Source organism: Schistocerca cancellata, chromosome 5, assembly GCF_023864275.1.
Source record: "Schistocerca cancellata isolate TAMUIC-IGC-003103 chromosome 5, iqSchCanc2.1, whole genome shotgun sequence".
Taxonomy (NCBI): domain Eukaryota; kingdom Metazoa; phylum Arthropoda; class Insecta; order Orthoptera; family Acrididae; genus Schistocerca; species Schistocerca cancellata.
In genome coordinates this window covers 244,869,604-244,886,770 of record NC_064630.1, presented here as the reverse complement: position 1 = coordinate 244,886,770, position 17,167 = coordinate 244,869,604, and positions in this window count along the sequence as shown.

The following is a 17,167-nucleotide window of genomic DNA, read 5'->3' as shown; positions in this document are numbered from 1 at the left end:
ATCGTTTCGATTCTGAGCGGCGGCGTGTCTGAAATGCTTTCCTCGGCCACCCATAAGGAAACTGTGTGATTTCAACGCTGGCGCCGCAGATCTGACCTCCATGGCAGAGGCGTGAATGGAAGGGGTGAAATTTGGATAAGAGGGGCGTGACGACTTTCTCATCGTCTGACTCCTCCACGATAGCATTGGGCGGAATTATGATGAAATTTGATTCCAGAGTGGTATCATTAACCCACATTACACCTCACATGAATTTCCGAGCTCTGGCCTTTTGCTGTTTGGAGCGTCGCCGAGACCAAGGGCGACATCGCAGGGGGCCACGCTTTTGCACCATAATAATAATAATGTCGTGTGACGAGGGCCTCCCGTCGGATAGACCGCTCGCCTGGTGCAAGTCTTTCGATTTGACGCCACTTCGGCGACTTGCGCGTCGTTGGGGATGAAAATCTCCGACCCAGCCGGGAATCGAACCCGGGCCCTTAGGATTGACAGTCTGTCGCGCTGACCACTTTTATTTTTCATTTTGTTCGTTTTCGTTCGTTGTGCCTGCTCTGGGCGGACGTCGAAAGACACCCGTTTTAGTTCGTTGTTGATCCATTAACTCAGTTTTTCTATTACAGAGGGCAGCTAGCCCTCTGACCGAACACGCTGAGCTACAGTGCCGGCTAACCACTCAGCTACCGGGTTTTGCACCATTATAGAGTAGGATTGGAGGCACATTTGAACCAAATTACAAACTTCTACAACGCAGTGGGAGGCAATTAAGGCGTTTCGAAAAAGGAAGCCTTTAACTGTGCTACGCAGTGTATACGCTATAGTGAAAGCCGGGTAAAATATAATATGTACACTAATTAAGACGGAACAACAAGAACAGAAAACAAAGAAGAAGAGTTAGGATTAAAAAGGAATGTAAGGCAAGGACGCAGTCTTTCACCCTCCGCCCCCCCCCCCAACTGTCCAACCTGCACATCAAAGAAGCAAGAAGCAGTAACTGAAATAAAAGTTCCGTAGTGCAACAAGTTCCGTAGTGCAACTGAAATTTTGAGTGGAAGGAATTAAGTGGTAAGATTAGCTGGTGACATTGCTATCTGCAGCGAAAATTGAGATTGTGGTATCGATAGCTACGATGCCACTGCGTAGGTTGGCACTACGACAGACACCGACGACAGCGCCCTGTAGCCGGTGCTGTGGAGGTCTACGAGCTCCCCTACAGATTCTGCCCATTACATCGAGAGCAGACGGCCTGGGGCATCGTTTAAACTACAGTGTGTGTTGACTTGCTATTGAGACCTTGTACTACTCACGACGGGATGTACGCAAAGTTATGTAACTATTTATTAACTTGTTTTTGCCTATAGTAAACACCTAATATTTTAATCGCAGTACCGAAGTGCTTGTCCCCTACTCGCTTTCTTCATTGGGCCTACCCTTCAGTTTGCAGGAGCAGATCCACGCGCCGCCTTCCAGGCGGGTACAAAACAGATGAATTGTAAGATCTCTTGAACAGAATGTGGATTCTGCTGAGCACAGAATATCGTTTGAGTGTCAACCAAAGATAGATGAAACTAATAAGGCTTAGCACAAATGCGACTAGCGACAAACTGAACCTCAAAATAGAGAAATTTGCAAATAAAATAAAGTATGATGGACAAATCATGGAATGTATCAGAAACAGAGCAGCATAGAAAAAGAGCGCATTCTTTGGTAAAGAAAGTCTACCAGTATCAAAAATCAGTCATAATTTCAGGAAGAAATTTCTTAAGAATGTACGACTGGAGTACAGTAATGTACGGAAGGGAATTATGGTCTGTTGGAAAAACGAAAAAAAAAGAATTGAAGCGTTTTAGATGTGGTAGCACAGAAATATGCTGGAAATTAAGTTAAATGATGAGATAAGAGATGAGTAGGTTCTCTGCAGAAGCAGCGACGAAAGGACTGTGTTGAAAACACTGACTACAAGCAGGACGAGAATAAATTTTATGGTACTTGGGGAGCCACAGAAGACAAAATATGTAGTGCGGGACAGAGATATCAAGACATCCAAGAAATAATTGAGAAAGTTAGGTGCAAATGTTACTGAGATGAAGAGATTGGCGGAGGAGGGAAGCAGTGCCAGGTCGCATGAAATCATTCAGGAGCCTTATAAATAAAATAAAATAAAATAAAACAGAGGAGTATTAATCTGAAAAAGTTTTCAACATTAACTGATATTTTAGTTGGAACGGGGACTAGGCAAAACAAATGTTCTGAGTGCTGATAATCTGCTACACTGGTTTGAATGACAACCAGTCATCATTAAAAAAGTTAAATAACTGAGTTTTTCAATACTTTTTCTGATTTGAAGCCTAAGCATCTCCTTAGAAATGATTCCGCCTTCTCCTTTTCTTCGTCTTCTATTACAGTTAACGTAATCTGAATTCTTCTATACAAGCAGCAGTTCACTCCTAGTAATCAACTTTTTTTCGATAGTTCTGGAATGTTGTTAGAACACCAGACAGTTAAAGACCACAAAGCGAGACCTCAGCAGAAAAGCTTATAATAGTCACCTGGCAATGGATTTAAAATTCGGAACAGATAATGCCTAAATGTAAATAAACTTTTCATACCTTGCTTGTGGCTCGTTGCTGCATTCAAGCTATAGTCCTTATAGTTCTATAATTCTAGTACATCCACTTTTCTCAAAATGACCTTTTTTTTGAGAAAATAGCATTAAACTAAATTTGCTTGTTACACAACAACAGACATAATTCTTTCTCGTATATTTGACTGTGATAAATAACTAAATCTCAGGTAATCAAGTAGCCACTGATAACACACTCCAGGTCAATTAAATTTTATATTTGTAATATCTAAGCATATTTATGTAGTGCAGATTTAGAAAAAAAGCCTTCATTTTCCGTTTCAGAAAGACATGCTTTGAAGGGATGGCGACCGTGTGGACAGTGAAACAAGTCCTCAGTAAACTGCAGTTTGAAGCTAAAGTTACCGTGTTTGCCATAAACAGTAGTCTGAGCACCAGCAAACAATAGAAAGCTTTAATGTTCTCTTTTGTGTTCGCTTCTATTCAACCGTGACACATGACGTTTTGCATACTATGGGTCATGCTGGAAAACAGACATACAACGCTTCGGGTTTCCCTGCTGGCTAAACTTATTATTTGTTTCTTCTGACTAGCACTTTCTAACATCAGCATTAAAAATGGAGGGTCCTGTATACCAACCATCAGCTAAAGAGCCATTATTATCTAACAGTATCGGACATGCTTACACACGGCACGTAAGAAGGGATAGCATTTGTTTATAAGTTTTGTTTTACGAGTACCGCTGAATACTTAAATATTTCCGTGCGAGCTCTGATTTATTATGGTGATCATTTCTCCCTATGTAGGTGGGCACCAACAAAATATTTTCACTCTTTGGTGATGGAAATTTCGTGAAAAGGTCCTGCCGCAGCGAAAAACGCCTTTGTTTTAATAACTGCCACCCAAATTCGTTATCATATCCGGGGCACTCTCTCCATTATTTCGCAATAATACAAAGCGAGCTGCCTTCTGTGAATTTTTTCGATTTTCTCCGTCAATCCTATCTAATGCAGATCCCACACCGCATAGCAATAGTCCAGAAGAGGGCGGGCAAACATAGGACAAACAGTCTCTTCAGTACCCCAATTGCATTTTCTAAGTGTTCTGCTAACACAACGATGTGTTTGGTTTGTTTTCCCCACAACATTATTTCTGTTATTCGTAATTTTAATCCCCAAGTATTTAGTCCAATTGAAAATCTTTAGATCTGCGTGATTCGTAGCGTAACCGAAATTTAGCGGATGCCTTTTAGTACTCATTTGAATGGCTTCACAGTTTTCATTATTTAAAGTCAATTGTCACTTTTCGCGCTATACAGGTATCTTGCTGAAATCATTTTGCAATTGGTTTTGATTATCTGATTACTTTAAAAGACGGTAAATGCCAACATCATCTGCGAACAAACTAAGTGGGCTGCTCAGATTGTATCTTACATAGTTTACATACATCAGGACGCCAGTGGGCCTACAACACTTCCTTGGAGAACGCCAGATTTAATTCTGTTTTACTCGATGACTTTCCGTCAGTTACTACGATCTGTGAATTTCCTGGTTGGAAATAACGAATCCAATCGCACAAGTGAGACAATGCTCCGTAGGAACATAATTTGGTCAGAAATGGCTTGTGAGGAACGATGTCAAAAATCTTCTGGAAATCTAAAAATACGGAATCAATTTGATATCCTCTGTCGATAGCACTCATGTTTTCGTGAGTATAAAGAGATAGTTGTGTTTCAGAAGAACGGTATTTTCTGAATCCATGTTGGCTGTTTGTCAATAAATCTTTTCCCTCGAGGTAATTCAAAAAGTTGGAGTACAGTATATGTTCCAAAATCCTACTGCATATCGACGTTACCGGTATGCGTCTGTAATTCAGCGGATTGCTCCTGTTTCCTTTCTTCAATGCTGGTGTGGCCTGTGCAGCTTTACAGACTTTAGATATGGACTTTCGACGAACGAGCGGTTGTGTGTGTTTAGCTATACTATACTGGAGCTAGCTATACTGCGAAAGGAAACTGATTGGTATGCAATTTGCACCGCAGGCTTTGCGTTTATTAATTTAAGCTGCGTCGCTACAGCGAGGAGACCTACTTCCCGTCATCATCATCATCATTATCATCATTATCTAGATCACCACAACTATCATCACCATCATCATCAACTTCACCACCATCTGGCGCCAACTGCTGGATAACGGTCTTCTCTAAACCTTTCCATACACTGCGGCCTTTGTTTATGGATATCAAATCGCTTCTACACATTACCTGATGACTTTTGCTCATCTTCCATAAGGTCGTCGTTTCGGTGTTATCTCGTCTCTTGAAATCCAGCAGAGAACGTCATCGATCCACCAGTCATGCATCTCCCCGGTAATATGTCCTGCACATCTTATTTCATTTTGGTTATGGTCATCATAACGTCTTTCATTCCAGTTTGTTCACTAGTACATTTGTCTGTTTCCCTGTCTCTCCGAGTCATTCCCAACTGGAACCTTTCGATTGTTGGCTGAGCAATGTTCTGTTGCTGAATGTCTCGTACATTTAAAGTCCAAGTCTCAGTTACTCGAGTAAAAAATGGTGACACATACGGATTCTAAGCTTTCCTTTTCTTCTACATCTACATGAATATTTTGCATTTTACACTTAAGTGCATGGCAGAGGCTTTCATGGTACCACTTTCAGACTTATTCTCGACAGTTCCACTCTTGAATAACACTTGAGAAAAATGAACGCCCAAAACTTTCGAGCGTGCTTTGATTTCTCTTATTTTATTACGATGAACATTTTGCACTATGTATGCGGGAGTCAACAAAATACTTTCTCATTTGGAGAAGAAAAGTGGTGGATTAAATTTCACAGAAAGATCTCGCCGCAACGTAAACGCCTTTGTTTTAATGTTTCCCACCCGAGCTCACGTATCATATTCGTGGCTCTCTCTCCTCTATTTCACGTTAATACAAAACAAGCTGCTCTTCTTTGAATTTCAGTCTTCCGTCGGTCTTGTCAGGCAGGCGTTCCACATAGCGAAGCAATTCTCCAGAAGAGGGCAAGCGTATTGTGGACAGTCTTTTTAATGGATTTGCTGCATCTTCTGAGTTCTGCCAATGAAACGAAGTCTTTGGTTCGCTTTGCCAACATCATTTTCTATTGGGTGGTTCCAAAGTAAACTGTTTGTAATTGTGATCGCTAGGCATTTAATTAAATCGACAACCTTTAAATTTGTAAAATTTATCGCGTAACAGAATTTTAACGGAATTTTTTAGCCTTCATGTGGACAGCCTCAGTTTTTATTGTTCGGGATCAATTGCCGCTTTTCGCAGTATGCTGACATTTCGTGTAGATCATTTTATAATTCGTATTGATCATGTGACGCATTTACTAGAAGGTAAATGACAGCGTCATGTATAAACATTCTAAGAGGGCTGCTCAGATCTTCTCCTAAATCGTTCATATAGATTAAGAACAGCAAAGGACCTATAACACATCCTTGGGGAACGCCAGATATCACTTCTGTTTTACTCGATGACTTTGCCTCAGTTACAACGAACAGTTATCTTTCAGACAAGAAGTCACGAATCCAGTCGTATAACTGAGACGATACTCCATAAATACGCAATTTGATTACAAGACGCTTATGAGGAACTGTGTCAGAAGCCTTCGGGAAATCTGAAAATACACAATCAACTTGAGATCCACTATCGATAGCATTCATTACTTCGTCGAAATTTACCGAATCCGTGTTGGCTATGGGTCGATAGATCGTTTTCTTTGGGGTATTTCAAAATGTTTGATAACACCATTAACGGTACGTCATAAGTCTGGTTTTGAAAGCTCTTTTCAGTGTAACAGAAACACTCGGCCTTCATATTTGCTACTTTATTGGTAGAGAGCACCACTGAGAACATTACTTTTTAACTGTGCAGTTTGAGTCAACGGCCATGATTATGTAATGGCTATATAGGTTTGGACTGGCTGCTCTTGTCAGTAGGCCGTAAACAGTTCTTGGCTGACGGCGAGGTCAAAACATACTGGTAATCAATATTTCTATGATGCTGCTACTAGAGGTGATTAATGAGAACCACCGCAGTTGTGTTGATACGTATTTATTCCGTCACGACCGGTTTTCTTGGTTGGATCATCATCAGGCTGCCGAGTTGTGTCGATATCACAATATAAGAGGTCTAGTTGTCTTATGTAACGTTAAAGGCAAAACAACTAGACCTCTTACATCGTGATATTGGTCCATCTCGGCTACCTGACAATGTTCTAACGAACGAAACTGGTCGTGACAGAGAAATGATTGTTTATACAGCTGTGGTGGTTGTCATTAATCATCAACACTAGTGTCAATGAGCTGTATAGCTGAATACGATCAAGATTATTTGCTACTAGAGTACTATTGACTGCTAGCATGCTTTGACACCACCGTCGGTCATGAAATATTTGTGGGTTTTAATAATGCCAAGTCTTCTGAAACCGTTAGAGCCGTTAGATAATTTACGTGAGCAATGACTGAAATAAACTTTGCCGGCAAGTATGACCGAGCGGTTCTAGGCAGTTCAGTCCGGAACCGCGCTGCTGCTACGGTCACAGGTTCGAATCCTACCTCGGGAATGGATGTGTGTGATGTGCTTAGGTTCAAGTAGTTCTAAGTCTAGGGGACTGGTGACCTCAGTGCTCAGAGCCATTTTGAAATATAAACTTTATATTAGGATGGTGCGTAAACTCGTAGCGTTTCTGTTTTACATGTTGGTATTCCGGTTGCTATGGGTTTATTTATCGATTGTACTTTTTTGTTTGTAGTTCACTGTTACTATTTGTGTTTACATATTGTTATTTTGAGGTCTGAAGATAGTGTCTGGAGCTGTTAACGCTATAAAATGGAGTTCCGACATATTCTTCTGTTTGAGTTCAATAGAGGGATGACAGCTGCGGAGACAGCGAGAAACATTTGCGCTGTGTGTGGGACAGAGCATGGCAAGAATATGGAAGATACTTTTGAGTTATTGACTCTCCGTGTTCAAGAAGACCTACGGGGTTTGATAAAGGTTGTTTAAACACATTAATCCTCAATGATCCATGTCAGTGTGCTCGACAACTGGCAAATTTTATGATCTGTGACCATCCTACCATAGTGTGACATTTGCATGCAATGCAGAAGCTTAAAATCGAGTGTATGGGTACCGCATGCTCTAAGCCAAAATCACAAAAATCAGTGGGGCCATATATACAACTCTGCTTGCTCGTCATCAGTTGCCTCGTGAACGGGATCAACCATTCAAATCCTGTATCGTTACTGGTGACGATAAATTGTGTTTTTATGATAACGTAAGGCAAAGAAAGGAATGGCTGAGCCCAGACAAAGAAGCAGCTATCCGTAGAAAGTAATTGACGGAAAGTCATCGAGTAAAACAGAAGTGATTTCTGGCGTTCCTCAAGTACGTGTTATAGGGCCTTCGCTGCTCCTTATCTTTATAAACGATTTGGGAGACAATCTGAGCAGCCGTCTTAGGTTGTTTGGAGACGACGCTGTCTTTTATCGACGAATAAAGTCATCAGAATATCAAAACAAATTGCAAAACGATTTAGAAAAGATATCTGAATGGTGCGAAAATTGGCAGTTGACCCTAAATAACGAAAAGTGTGAGGTCATCCACATGAGTGCTAAAAGGAATTCCTTAAACTTCGGTTACACGATAAATCAGTCTAATCTAAAAGCCGTAAATTCAACTAAATACCTAGGCATTACAATTATGAACAACAAGGCTAACCAAAGACTGCGTTTTATTGGCAGGACACTTAGACAATGTAACAGATTTACTAAGGAGACTGCCTACACTACGCTTGTCCGTCCTCTTTTAGAATACTGCTGCGCGGTGTGGGATTCTTACCAGGCAGGACTGACGGAGTACATCTAAAAAGTTCAAAGAAGGGCAGCAAGTTTTGTATTATCGCGAATTATGGGAGAGAGTGTCACAGAAATGATATAGGATTTGGGCTGGACATCATTAAAAGAAAGGCGTTTTTCGTTGCGACGGAACCTTCTCACGAAATTCCGATCACCAACTTTCTTCTCCGAATGCGAAAATATTTTGTTGACACCGACCTACATAGGGAGAAAGGATCACCACGATAAAAAAAAGGGAAATCAGAGCTCGTACAGAAAGATATAGGTGTTCGTTATTTCCTCGCGCTATACGAGTTTGGAATAATAGATAATTGCGAAGGTGGTTCGATGAACCCTCTGCCAGGCACTTAAACGTAGATGTAGATGTAGATGAGACCTGCGCACATCCATTTTATGTATCTGGTGGAACAGCAACGGTCAGCGGTCACTCTTATAAAGGAGTTATTCAGTGGATCTTGCGCCCTCAGATTTTTACGTTTTCCGCTCTATATCTAACAACCTTCAAGGAACTTCTTATACCGGATGAAAATGCTCTCAGAATATGGCTCGACGAGTTCTTCGCCTCAAAACCACGTGACTTCTTACAGCCGCGGAATGGAAAACTTACTCCAGCGTTGGCAAGCTCTTGTGTAATATTTCAGGTCAAGATGGAGCTCGTTGTTAAGAGGAGGTGGATTACAATAGATTTTTTTCTATAACAGGTTTGATGGTGAAATACTGTTAATGAAGGTGGATTTGTTAAAAATTATAATATTTAATTCAACTGATACTGGCTGAACAATGTAGGAAAATATATTATCCATGACTAAAGATCCTGTTATGTCTATCTATCGTGTGTGTTGAACTAACGGGAAAACGTTACGAACTTATGCACCAACCCAATCGTTAAAAGCATTCCAGGTTTATTTCGCGTCTGTATTTACTTATTTTACTGTCCTATTTATTACCTTCAGCTGTCCTAAATATTAACAAAAAGCTTATGCACTGTTTCCATGACTCCATTTAGTTTGTAGTACTTCGTTCTCAGTATTATGATTATACATTGTTTTCTTTTATTTTGATTTCGAAGTATACTTTCGAAGGAACTGTATTATGTTCTGAATCTCTTATTCAAGTTAATCTGCACGAACAGGTCATGAGCGGAACGAAGTTAGTTCCGGTAAGTCCCATTTATTGCTTCTTTCTTCTCCACTTTTGAAGGTCTGAGAATTCCGTCTAGAACTGCTGGGAACAGTTTTGGTGATGAGGAAACTCCCTGTGAATCAGGCAACGATAGAACCGAGAATGGTGTACAGACTGCGAGGATTCTACACATTGACACTGCCTCTCAGATGCGATGAGAGATAAGTACCGAAGATGAGTAGCCCAACTGCACGCACGCCAGAACGTACTGTTTCTCGAAGCTCGCCTTACGGCGCTCGTGATTCAGGCCGCCGGGCGGAGACAATAGAGCGCCTTGACAAAGGGCCAAGAGCGGTAAGCGGGGAGCCGCCGACGCGTCGCTTCGCCACCAGCTCTCAACCAGCGGCGTGGCAGCTGAGTCAGCACCAACTCAGGCTGAGCATACGTGGCAAACGTCCTGCTCTACTGGGAACGGAAGTGGGCTGATACTGAACTTGCGACAGAGCACAACACGTGCAGCTCAGTACTGCCCATGGCCTGACTACACCAACAGAAATAACGCGTGAGGGTAAATCAATAAGTTAGACAAGATATTCTCAATTCTTGGGTGTTTATGTCGTTAAGAAACTGAACCGGAAGCCACATAATGCAGATATTCTTAAACGTCTAAGCTATGAGACTTCTGAATTTGAATAATACCACATTTTGGAGAGGAAAAAGTCAGTAAGCTGACCTACACTACTGTCCATTAAAATTGCTACACCTCGAAGATGACGTGCTACAGACGGGAAATTTAACCGACAGGAAGAAGATGCTGTGATATGCAAATGGTTAGCTTTTCAGAGCATTCACACAATGTTGTCGCCGGTGGCGACACCTACAACGTGCTGACATGAGTAATGTTTCCATCCGATTTCTCATACACAAACAGCAGTTGACCGGCGTTGCCTGGTGAAACTTTGTTGTGATGCCTCGTGTAAGGAGGAGAAATGCGTACCATCAGGTTTCCGATTTTGATAAAGGTCAGATTGTAGCCTATCGCGATTGCGGTTTATCGTATCGCGACATTGCTGATCGCATTGGTCGAGATCCAATGACTGTTAGCAGATTATGGAATCGGTGGGTTCAGGGGAGTAATACGGAACGCCGTGCTGGATCCCAACGGCCTCATATCACAAGCAGTCGAGATGACAGGCATCTTATCCGCATGGCTGTAACGGATCGTGCAGCCACGTCTCGATCCCTGAGTCAACAGATGGGGACATTTGCAAGACAACAAACATCTGCACGAACAGAGTTCGAAGACGTTTGCACCAGAATGGACTATTAGCTCGGAGACGGTGGCTGCGGTTACCCTATACGCTGCATCACAGACAGGAGCGCCTGCGATGGTGTACTCAACAACGAACCTGGATGCACGAATGGCAAAACATTTTTTCGGATGAATCCAGGTTGTATTTAAAGCATCATGATGGTCGCATCCATGTTTGGCGACATCGCGGTGAACGCACATTGGAAGCGTGTATTCGTCATTGCCATACTGGCATATCACCCGGCGGGATGGTATGACGTGCCACTGGTTACACGTCTCGGTCACCTCTTGTTCGCATTGACGGCACTTTGAACAGTGGACGATACATTTCAGATGTGTTACGACCCGTGGCTCTACCCTTCATTCGATCCCTGCGAAACCCTAAATTTCAGCAGCATAATGCCCGACCGCATGTTGCAGGTCCTGTACGGGCCTTTCTGGATACAGAAAATGTTCGACTGCTGCCCTGGCCAGCACATTTTCCAGATCTCTCACCAATTGAAAACGTCTAGTCTATGGTGGCCGAGCAACTGGCTCGTCACAATACACCAGTCACTACTCTTGATGGACTGTGGTATCGTGTTGAAGCTGCATGGGCAGCTGTACCTGTACACACCATCCAAGCTCTGTTTGACTCAATGCCCAGGCGTAATAAGGCCGTTATTACGGCCAGAGGTGGTTGTTCTGGGTACTGATTTCTCAGGATCTATGCACCCAAATTGTGTGAAAATGTAATCACATGTCAGTTCTAGTATAATATATTTGTCCAACGAATACCCGTTTATCATCTGCATTTCTTCTTTGTGTAGCAATTTTAATGGCCAGTAGTGTATGTCTTGTATTATCATTCACTAAGGTCTTGTGGCATGAAACTCTGGAATTGCTCGTCATTGTGTTTGTTGCACATAAGCGTGTAATAAGAGTAATACACTGCCGGAAAAATTGTAACACCAAAAAATAATTAGTTTAGAGTAACGAAACTTTGGGAATACATTTGTCGACGTAACATATTTAAATGATTAACATTGCAAGATCACAGGTTAATGTAAGCGCGAGATAAGCAATTACAAATTGCTGGTACATTAATAACCGGTGTAGCTGCCTTGGCCTCACAAAGTATCGCGCTGCGCTTTACGTTGTACGAGGACGTAGTTTGAAGACGACAGTGAAATTCATAAATACATTGCCGGAAAAAAATTATTACACCCTTTTAGAAGTTTCCAATTCACTCAAGATTTATTGTTGCAATCGGGCATATGGAGTCACTTCTCGTCCCATCGTATCCAACATGTGCTCAATTGGAGACAAGTCTGGGTATCGTGCTGGCCAGGGAAGTTGCCACACGTCTTGCAGAGCACGTTGTGTTTCACAGTAGCGTGCGGGCGATCATTATCCTGTTGGAACAACACACCATTCATCTTTCTGTTGTAAGACTGGCAAAAGAAAAGGTCTAATAACATTCTGTATGTACCGAGTGCTGGTTAGCGCCCCCTCCAGAAATACCAAAGGTGAACCGGAGTTGTAGCTTATCCACCCAAGAGCATAAGGCCTGGGATGGGACCAGTATGTGTTGGACAAATGCATTCTACGAGATAGAGCTCATCAGGTCTACATCGTCACACAAAAAACCATCACTTGCGTGCCAGCAGAATCTGCTTTCATCGCTGAAGACTGCATCGAGCCATTCCATCTTCGAACTAATCCTCTGACGGCACAAATCGATCCTGTACATTGATACTGTGGCGTGAGTGAAACATGGGCTGGAGCTGTGCGTGCCCGTAGTCTCAGTACTAATAACCGGTTAGTAATAGCTCGTGTTGACACATATGGGATCACAAGCGCTCTTACGAGGTGCATTCAAGTTCTAAGGCCTCCGATTTTTTTTCTCCGGACTGGAAAGAGATACAAACATGCACATTGTTTTAAAATGAGGCCGCGTTCATTGTCAATACGTCCCAGAGATGGCAGAACCGTACGGCAGATGGAATTTTACCGCCAGCGGCGAGAATGAGAACTGTTTTAAATACTGAAAATGACGACGTTTTCCTTATTTGAACAGCATGCAATCATTCGTTTTCTGAATTTGCGTGGTGTGAAACCAATTGAAATTCATCGACAGTTGAAGGAGACATGTGGTGATGGAGTTATGGATGTGTCGAAAGTGCGTTCGTGGGTGCGACAGTTTAATGAAGGCAGATCATCGTGTGACAACAAACCGAAACAACCTCGGGCTCGCACAAGCCGGTCTGACGACATGATCGAGAAAGTGGAGAGAATTGTTTTGGGGGATCGCCGAATGACTGTTGAACAGATTGCTTCCAGAGTGCCATTTCTGTGGGTTCTGTGCACATAATCCTGCATGACGACCTGAAAATGTGAAAAGTGTCATCCAGGTGGGTGCCACGAATGCTGACGGACGACCACATGGCTGCCCGTGTGGCATGTTGCCAAGCAATGTTGACGTGCAACGACAGCATGAATGGGACTTTCTTTTCGTCGGTTGTGACAATGGATGAGACGTGGATGCCATTTTTCAATCCAGAAACAAAGCGCCAGTCAGCTCAATGGAAGCACACAGATTCACCGCCACCAAAAAAGTTTCGGGTAACCGCCAGTGCTCAAAAAATGATGGTGTCCATGTTCTGGGACAGCGAGGGCGTAATCCTTACCGATTGCGTTCCAAAGGGCACTACGGTAACAGGTGCATCCTACGAAAATGTTTTGAAGAACAAATTCCTTCCTTCACTGCAACAAAAACGTCCGGGAAGGGCTGTGCGTATGCTGTTTCACCAAGACAACGCACCCGCACATCGAGCTAATGTTACGCATCAGTTTCTTCGTGATAACAACTTTGAAGTGATTCCTCATGCTTCCTACTCACCTGACCTGGCTCCTAGTGACTTTTGGCTTTTTCCAACAATGAAAGACATTCTCCGTGGCCGCACATTCACCAGCCGTGCTGCTATTGCCTCAGCGATTTTCCAGTGGTCGAAACAGACTCCTAAAGAAGCCTTCACCGCTGCCATGTAATCATGGCGTCAGCGTTGTGAAACATGTGTACGTCTGGAGGGCGATTACGTCGAGAAGTAACGCCAGTTTCATCGATTTCGGGTGAGTAGTTAATTAGAAAAAAAAATCAGAGGCCTTAGAACTTGAATGCACCTCGTACATGTGCTGTGGTAGCTGTAAAATCTACCACTGTTGCACTTACAATACGGCGATCCTGGTGGGCATCTGTGCTGTGTGGACGTCCAGAACCTCGTCGATGGGTGTGAGGATGTTCACGTGACCACTGATACCAGCATCGTTGCACAACTGACGCAGCACGTCCAACTTGTGTGGCAGTTCTCAGAAAGGACTGTCCCACCACTCGAAAGGTCACAATATGATCCCCTTCAAACTTGCTCAGTTGCCCGTAGGAAGCACGAGTGTTTCTCTGTGGTATGGGTGCCTGCTTGCTTTACACGTTTGCACCACACTGAGCCTTCTGGCTGCAAGTGTTCCCCATGAAAGGGTAGGCACAGGTTTCGCTCCCATAGCTATGTCGCTCTGCTATCTGTTGGCGGGCGACTTTGAAACTGCATCTACGAGGTGCATTCCAGTTCTAAGGCCTCCGATTTTTTTTCTAATTAACTACTCACCCGAAATCGATGAAACTGGCGTTACTTCTCGACGTAATCGCTCTCCAGACGTACACATTTTTCACAACGCTGACGCCATGATTACATGGCAGCGGCGAAGGCTTCTTTAGGAGTCTATTTTGAGCACTGGAAAATCGCTGAGGCAATAGCAGCACGGCTGGTGAATGTGCGGCCACGGAGAGTGTCTTTCATTGTCGGAAAAAGCCAAAAGTCACTAGGAGCCAGGTCAGGTGAGTAGGGAGCATGAGGAATCACTTCAAAGTTGTTATCACGAAGAAACTGTTGTGTAACGTTAGCTCGATGTGCGGGTGCGTTGTCTTGGTGAAACAGCACACTCACAGCCCTTCCCGGAAGTTTTTGTTGCAGTGAAGGAAGGAATTTGTTCTTCAAAACATTTTCGTAGGATGCACCTGTTACCGTAGTGCCCTTTGGAACGCAATCGGTAAGGATTACTCCCTCGCTGTCCCAGAACATGAACACCATCATTTTTTCAGTACTGGTGGTTACCTGAAATTTTTTTGGTGGCGGTGAATCTGTGTGCTTCCATTGAGCTGACTGGCGCTTTGTTTCTGGATTGAAAAATGGCATCCACGTCTCATCCATTGTCACAACCGACGAAAAGAAAGTCCCATTCATGCTGTCGTTGCACGTCAACATTGCTTGGCAACATGCCACACGGGCAGCCATGTGGTCGTCCGTCAGCATTCGTGGCACCCACCTGGATGACACTTTTCACATTTTCAGGTCGTCATGCAGGATTATGTGCACAGAACCCACAGAAATGGCACTCTGGAAGCAATCTGTTCAACAGTCATTCGGCGATCCCCCAAAACAATTCTCTCCACTTTCTCGATCATGTCGTCAGACCGGCTTGTGCGAGCCCGAGGTTGTTTCGGTTTGTTGTCACACGATGATCTGCCTTCATTAAACTGTCGCACCCACGAACGCACTTTCGACACATCCATAACTCCATCACCACATGTCTCCTTCAACTGTCGATGAATTTCAATTGGTTTCACACCACGCAAATTCAGAAAACGAATGATTGCATGCTGTTCAAATAAGGAAAACGTCGCCATTTTCAGTATTTAAAACAGTTCTCATTCTCGCCGCTGGCGGTAAAATTCCATCTGCCGTACGGTTCTGCCATCTCTGGGACGTATTGACAATGAACGTGGCCTCATTTTAAAACAATGTGCATGTTTTTATCTCTTTCCAGTCCGGAGAAAAAAAATCGGAGGCCTTAGAACTTGAGTGCACCTCGTACTATACCCCAGATGGCATATGCTGTCATCGGATCAAAATCGACGTTCTCTTTCCAGGCATACTAGTTTTTTCCGATAATGTATAATACAAGAAGGATAAATAATTTACACTATCCATCAGGCATGCTTCTCCACCTCCGTAGCTGAGTGGACAGCCTAGATGTCTCTGGAGGTCCCAGGTTCGTTTCTCGATACAGCCAAAGATTTTTTTCCTTGGTGACAGGACTGTTACAAGGCGCAGTCAGCATTGTGACGCCAACTGAGGAGCTACTTGAGCGAGTAGTAGCTGCCCCACGGTATGGAATGTCAGCAAAACGGGCGGGATAGTGGTGTGTTAACCACATGCCTCTCAATACCGCATTCGCATGCCCCGCAAGGCAGAGGATGACACGGCAGCCGGTAGACATCCCTTGGCCTCCATGGACTGGAGTTCGAGCTTGTTTTATCAGACAAACTGACTTCACAGTAAGGGGTGAGGTTTTCAGCTATAAACGTAAAATCTCTGACGAATTATTCAGTGATGTGGAAACTCGAACAGTGTAAGTAGGCTGTTTATGTTTTCTTATCGGCAACGTTACGTAGCGCTCGGTATGAAAATCACTGGCTGTGCTGTGTGTAGTCTGTGGCCAGTTTGCATTGTTGTCGGCCATTGTAGTGTTGGGCAGCTGGATGTGAACAGCGCGTAGCGTTGCGCAGTTGGAGGTGAGCTGCCAGCAGTGGTGGATGTGGGGAGAGAAATGGCGGAGACTTGAAATTTGTAAGACTGGATGATATATATATTATGATTATTAAGGTAAATACATTGTTTGTTCTCTATCAAAATCTTTCCTTTGCTAACTATGCCTATCAGTAGTTAGTGCCTTCAGTAGTTTGAATCTTTTATTTATCTGGCAGTAGTGGCGCTCGCTGTATTGCAGTAGTTCGAGTAACCAAGATTTTTGTGAGGTAAGCGATTTGTGAAACGCATAGGTTAAAGTTAGTCAGGGCCATTCTTTTGTAGGGATTTCTGAAAGTCAGATTGCGTTGCGCTAAAAATATTGTGTCAGTTTAAGAACAGTCTTATATAATTTTTCCAAGGGGTCGTTTCATATGTCGACACTTAGCCGAGGATACCTCACTGGAATCTTCTGATTTTTTCTTGTAGTTTGTGTACTTAGTGTAGATTTTGTTTATTACTATTGCGTAATTGTAGAGAGAATCTCCTTTGTAGTTGCAGTCTTTCATTGTTGTACAGTAAAACAGTTGTGGCATGCATGTAGATTTGCACCAAGTATTTCGCAGCTGCGCTTCCAATTAACTAGATATTATTTTCAGTGCTATATTAATGTGTTCCCTATTTT